At 38.5% G+C, this 7,010-nt stretch overlaps 1 pseudogene; it reads right to left on the bottom strand.

Moving 5' to 3' along the window:
- Positions 1-390: 390 nt before the first annotated feature.
- Positions 391-1,061, bottom strand: LOC149005298 (MAPK kinase substrate protein At1g80180 pseudogene; annotated as a pseudogene).
- Positions 1,062-7,010: the final 5,949 nt, after the last annotated feature.

Raw genomic sequence — 7,010 nt, 5'->3', positions numbered from 1 at the left:
ACAAGAATGGGGCCAGAAGCTATCCAAAACAGGAAAACAAAACTGAAAGTGACTAAGCTAGTCCTTCAAGAAATCTGCCTTAAGGACTTCCTTAGAACCCCAAGGGAGTCTTGAAAGATCACTAAAGTGTCCTCCCCACGACAGTGCACCTTGAGAACCATGGACACCCAAATGCTAGCTAACATGTGCCGATGGCATATGAACCAACACTTGAGTTCATGCTGATGGTATATGTAATATCCCCACCCCTTATATATAAGAAGCTGCTCCTTGTACCACTCCCCCCTCAAAAAAAAAAAAAAAACTAAAAAAAATGATTGTGATTTTATGCATAAATACCATCTTTCAGCCTAGGGTACCAAAAACAATTTCCTAAAGAGAGACCGTTAATTTGAGCTTTGATTGACCAGAATCATTTCTCTATTCTCGAACACCCATACAAAGAAAGACCCTTATACATAACACTCACAAACATGAGCGTGCGCAGTGCGGAAAGAACTAGAAATCAAACCATAACAAAACTAGAAAGAAAAGATTATAGACGAACTGGCTTGATTTGGATAACCAAAATTAAAAAGATTAATGAAAAACAAAAACTAGGAGCGTCCTTTAAGGTCTAGTCTCTGGCTTGCCAAACGCTGCACAACACCCACACCCTGAGAACCTGGGAGAAGGCGGATCAATGGAAGGTGACACCATCTTTTCCATCCGGCATCCACCACCTCGGCTGCTTCTGCTACTACCACCACCATCACCACCTCGGCGGCTGCCTCTGCTGCTGCCTGACTGGGCTTTTCTTTTCCTCAGATCCCTGAAGTCTGCTCCGTCTTTGTTCGTCATCTGACTTACATCCCCTGGCCAGACTGGGTCATACCATACCAAGCCTGATGAACCTTGCCTTCTGAACGATACTGTGGACCTTTGCAGTCCAGCCATGGCGGGCACCACCACAACACACTCTTTCCTTCTGTGTTCAAAATCTACAACTTTCTTGGATGAATATGAGAGAATTGAAGCTCTACAAACCTCTTTAGAAAACCTATATATGTATAGAAAATGGAGAAGGAAGACTTTTACCGGAAAACAAGAATGGCAGAAGTGAGACGAGCGAAGGAGATGACGAACAAATGTAGAATTGACTCAGTTGGGTCAAAGAAGAGAAGTCATAGAAAGACAACTAATTTCTGGCTAGGGGCCGGTTCCTATGTGTGTCATCGGTCAAATTATAATAATTGTCTTCTCATTGCTAACGATGTAATCGTGACTGGGTTATTTATTTCTAAACATGAACGAGCGTGTTAGTTTGATATTTCAACGCTGGCTTTCCAACCAAACGATAAAGATAAGAAAAAATGCCACACTGTTGGAATTTTCAGTTGACTTTCGGAGTATGAGATTCAAAATTTTATATGTTTTACAAAGATGCATTAGATGGATGCTATTTCTGAAAAGATACTAGGTGCTCCATGAAAAGCCTTGTTTGAATGACTAATAAATAGGACTTTAAGGGAAAATAAATGGTTTAACATGTATCTTTTGGAGCTGTTGCTTTGTAGGTGCATCTTCCTCTTATATATAAAGAGAAGAGTTGTTCAATAATTGGAAAATATAAATATATAAAATAAATTAATTACTGATCTTAATTTCGTGGTTTTCCTATCGAAGTTTGTGTGTTTTGTTGACATGCTTGTGAGTATTACTTTCCGACATTCTTTGCAGATAGTTGCCTTTGGAATGCATGCCATTGGGAAGCCTTTGGAATGCATGTTGTTGGTTCAACCTAAAGGAGGGGTGATTAGGTTGCAACTAGTGGATTGTCCCAATTTTTCGATTTGTGCAGAAATACAAGGTAAATTGAAAATTCAAATGAAACTAAACAATACAATCAACCACAAGACAAGTATTTTATAGTAGTTCGACTTTGCAAGTCTACGTCCACTCCTCTCTTGGCCTCAAGAGAGTATTCCACTAGTGATTCTCTTTCAATATAATGGGTAGAGATCAAACCCTTTACAATCTTTGTTACGGGACAAGAGCATCCTTTATAATCTTTGTTTATCTTAGGGCAAGAGTACCCAAACAATCTTTGTTCACGGGCAAGAGTACCTGTTGGTGCTAAATTTGCTAATAGCTTTGAATCGCAATCTTCACACCAAGCTCTTCAGATCTGGATCAATCTGATTCGTTTGATTCCTCTACTAGTCTCTCGTTCACTGGAAAATGAAAAACCGGTTAGAAACGAAGCCGATCGTCTTGATCGGCGTCATGTCTCCAATGGTCTAGTTAGATTTCTGTAGATAGTTCTTCAGAGCTCGAAGGAGCTTCTGTGGTATTCTAATGGAGTAAGATCAGAGAAGAATCCAATGTTCATATTGATTTTGAGAGACTTACCTTTGACGAGTCCTTTGCTTCCTTTTTATATAGGTTTTCCCACCTGCTGTGTTTTCAACTGTGACCGTCGGATTGTAGTTTTTGACTGGATGGCTATGATTAGCCTTTCTTCGTAGATCTTGAGTGGACCCATAGATTACTTTGTCTAAACAATTGAACCCAATCGCATTATCTTTGGACCGGAGTGAACTGGCTTGAACCGGGACTGGGATATTTTAGTCACAACACAAGCCCCCAAGCCTGCTGATCAAGTCGAACTCACACAAGACTCTGGTCAAGATGTTTGAATCTTTCTTCCAAGCAACTCCAGAATACTATATTTAACTCGATCCAGAAGACTATATACGTTGAATTTGAATCGTTCAATCAGAATAAAGATTTTCTTCATATTTTTCCTTCGTGATTGTCGACTCTTGATGTTCCTCGACCTTTGCATCGCCTTTTCCATGCAGTTAATCTTCACTGGATCAATACTATATAACTTTTCCCAAGTGATTCATGATTTTCAAAAGCTGTAATATTAGGTTGTCAAATCATCATTAACTCGAACGTTGATCTGTGGTTCGTCTTTTATGTAAAATCACAATTTTTTCGATAACCAAAGCATCCTCCATAATCATGACGTTTCTGTACTCAGCCCCCAAATCATCCTGCAGACCAGCCGAAATCTTTTTCTTGTCAGACTTCTTATACATTCTTAAATATAACTTTTCATCTTCCTTGACGTTATCTCCTCTTGTACCATTTAATTATAAATTTTGTCTCTTCCTAACGTACGGTTGCCATGTCCTTCCCCACTCCTCTTATATCATCCTCGTATTCTCAACAGCAATGCTTTTAAATCCACCGATTGACTCCACGCATCGGTTATGAAAAGTGATGACCATTGATCTTGAAACATCGTATATTTCCCTCCACTTTTCAAGAAACCTCCTTCTTCTCTCTTCATTCTTTATATTTATTCATCAGCTGCTACATGTTCTTGTCTGTACTCTGTCCACTTTCTTCGAAAATATCAAATATATCCATCCGCCATTTTCTATTACTCTTCTAAGTTGCATTCTGCAAATGTTCTCCTCTTACCTTTCTGTCTTTACCATGGACCCTGAAACTATTTCTTCAGCGCCTAGTACTTCTATGCAGCCCACTGTGCTTTCAAGTGCCAAACAACCTGAAAAAACCTTAGGTACTTCCTCTTCCGATCAAATTTCTTCTGACTGGAAACCCTCTCCTTATGCCCACGACGAGGTTATTGTTCCTTATACACCTGTGGACATGTCCAAGGAAAAGAAGGACCCAAAATACGCTGGATTTAGAGTACCTTTAGTCCCAATAGTCCAGTCCTTGTTGGACTACTATCATGTCTGTCCCTCTTAGCTTACTCCAAATAGTTGGAGGTTAGTATATTGTTTTTTTGCTTTTATTCACAGAATGAAGCGTCTTCCCTCCGTTGAACTCTTTAGAAATTACTACACCTTGAAAGTATCTTGCGAACGCGGATACATTCACTTTGCAAGAAGAACTTGTATTGCATGTGAACTAGGTCAAGATTCCTGAATTTTTATTGATTCCTCTATCCCTCATGATAACAAGCAGTGGCGAGAGAAATATATACACATATATGTAGGAATTGTTGTTCATCAAGTTCCTAGCGTCTCTGACCTTCGAAAAGCCACTGTAGAAGAAGAGAAACCTGATCAATTTGTTAAGAAGAGAAAACATGCTGTCCTCCGTCCTTCCAGTGACCGTAGTCACAAAAAATCCTCCAAGAAGAAAATTGTTGAGAAGAAATCCTCGCCTGATCAGGAAAAAACAGACCAGACACCAGAAGGTATTTTTAGAGAAGAAACTGTTGAAGAAAACCCTGACATTCAGCTTGTCAAAGTAATTGCTAGTGATAATCCTGCTGTCAAGACAAGAACTTCTAGGACCTCCAATACTTTGAGATGTAGACTTCGGTCTACAGGTCCTGCTTTTGGTCAAGGATTATCCAGTTCCAAGAAAAGAAAGAAGAAAGAATCTGGCTCTGTTCCTGCTGAAGTTCCTATTGAAAAAAGTAACCTTCAGGAAGAAGCCCCCACTACCACTGATAATATTGAAGAAACTACAGAATTTGTACTCCCTCCCAGTAGGAAAGAAGTTTGCACCCCTCCTGCATCAGCTGAATTACCCCATGATGCTTCTATTCTCCTAGAAGAAATGGTTGAGAATGAAGGTCAAGGTAAGGAAATTTCTGATTACTCTTTTGACCATTTGAAGAAAATTGCTGAAGATATCCTTGCTCATGCTACAGGTGAAATTATTGAACAGATTGTTGATCAAGTGTTTGATGAGAATGTTGATGTGCCTGATCCTCTTTTGGAAACTGTTGTTGGAGAGAATATTTCTGAAAATATTCCTCAAAATGAAAATTCTGTTGTGAATGATACTCCTGTTTTTACTTTCCCTTTACAAGATTTTGTTGTGATAATGTCATCCCAGACATTAACATTGCTCCTGTTACTAAAGAAAATGTCCAAAACATCCCACCAAATGAAGAAGCTTTTGATGCTGCTCCCCTTAAGGTTAATGTTGTTCCTCCTGAAGATAATGTGCTAGCTGATCTTCCAGTTGGTCCTAGGGACCAGGAGAACATTGCAGCCGAAATTTTTGATATGCAAGTTGACTCGAATGATGCGGCTGCGAATGTGGGTCATGATATAATTGAGGCGGCCAATCCTCACCCAATTCTTGATCAATTAGATGATACCCATAGTGTTGCTGATTCGGGGAATCATTTTAACCTTGAGTGGATCTTGAAGGAGAACCATACAGCTAGCCATAATTGGGAAGTTGCCCGCGAATGGGGAACAAAGGGTAGAATCCCACGTGATAAAAGGGAAACAACTCGTATGTCTGATCCTGATCTTTACTCACATGGATGGGGGTAAGGAACAAATTTCTATTTCTCTTATTGAAAATGATTTATTAGTGATTTCATTTATTTATTCTGCTTGGTTTTTATTGCTTGACTTGCAGATGTTTTGGAGCTGCTTTTAATGCTTTTTCTAATGTGTTGGAAAGAGAAAAAGTTCTTTCCCAAGAAAATGACAGTTTGATCAAAAGGAATTTTGAACTGATCAATGAGGTACAGGAACTCAGAAATAGTTTGAAATCTTCAGAGAGAAAATTGACAGCTGTTGAATTCAGAGAAATAGATTTGTGCAATGATATAGATGATTTACAAAATGATTTCCAACTCTGCTCTGACCTATGCACTGACTTGCAGGAAGAAGTTTCTCTTTTAAGGACTTTTGTTTTAAACCACAAAGATGAGCTTCTTCAGCTCGAAATGTTAAAGAATGATGCTCTGGAAAGGGCTAGACTTGCTACAATTGAGAGAGAGGATCTTAAAGAAAAATTAGCCAAGGCTTTTGCTTGGTCGAAAGGTGTTGAGAAAGAGAAAAGAGAACTCTTAGAGAAGCTTGAAGGACTGAAAAATTAAATGCAAACTTGGAGTTGGCACATGAGTATCATCATAAAGCCTTTAATTCAGTTTTGCAGGAAAAATCTGATTTGGAATATCAAAATGATAATCTGGGATTGAGATTTTGTGAGGTTTCTGCAGAAAGAGATAATCTCAAGGTTTCTTTAAATTTGATTTCTAAGGAAAAAGAAAATCTAGATGCTCTTTTGGATGAGACACTGAAGAATAAAACTTCTATGCTTGAAGAAATAAAGTCAGAAAAGAAAAGATTTGAACCAGAAAAGAAGAGACTTCATGATGAACATCAAGATGTCCTTAGTTCAGTTACCTCATCAATGGAGGAGGCAAGAGATAATCTAGGTTTCCTTGGATTTTGCAAGAATGTGGTAAAGGTCTGCTCGAATCAAATCTTTTCTGAAATTCTCAAAATTTGTCCCAATGTGGATTTCAAGCTGCTGCCTCCAGAGTTTCTCCCATCTAGAAAATTTTTTGATCTCAGAAAATTAAAGCATCCAGATTCAAGTAGTTCTTCGGAAGATACTAATGATGAGACTGCCAGCTCTGACAACAATTATTCCTCCAATGATGATGATGATGATGAGTCACCTCCAAAAGGTGATAAGAATGTTGCTACAGATAGCAGTCCACCTGCAAACCCAGATGTTTAAGAAAATATTTTCCTTTGTCTTTTTAACTTACCTTTTTGTTAACCTTTTGATACACTGGCTCTAACTTTGTTAATCTCTTTTTATATCAATTGAACTTCCCTTTCTTTTCTTTTGCTCTCTATGTCTTTGATAAAATAATATTTTGAAGAGAACCTTTGCAACGTTGATCATAAACATGAAAAATGGCAACAATCCTTGACCTGTTGCATATTTGATCACACACTATACTTCTGACCACTTGTTGTACTTCTGATCCATTGCTATATCTTTGACCAGTTGCTGATGAAGTATTCTTAGGAAAAAGTAACTGATTAAAATGTAATTAGAATCTTCAATATAACCTGTTTTGTGAGAAATCTTGTTGATCAACTCCTCTGCCCTTGATCGGAAGGCTGCCTCAGAAGGTTGGCTACTTGAGCTTGACTTACGAAAAATCGAGACCACCCTCAGAAGGAATGATCCGTGATCAGCTTCGGAAAGCATGA

Source organism: Hakea prostrata, chromosome 9 (genome assembly GCF_041222555.1).
Source record: "Hakea prostrata isolate BN-2017 chromosome 9, UWA_Hpros_2, whole genome shotgun sequence".
Taxonomy (NCBI): domain Eukaryota; kingdom Viridiplantae; phylum Streptophyta; class Magnoliopsida; order Proteales; family Proteaceae; genus Hakea; species Hakea prostrata.
The sequence above is the reverse complement of the archived record's forward strand: the minus strand, read 5'-3'. Positions and strand labels throughout refer to the sequence as shown.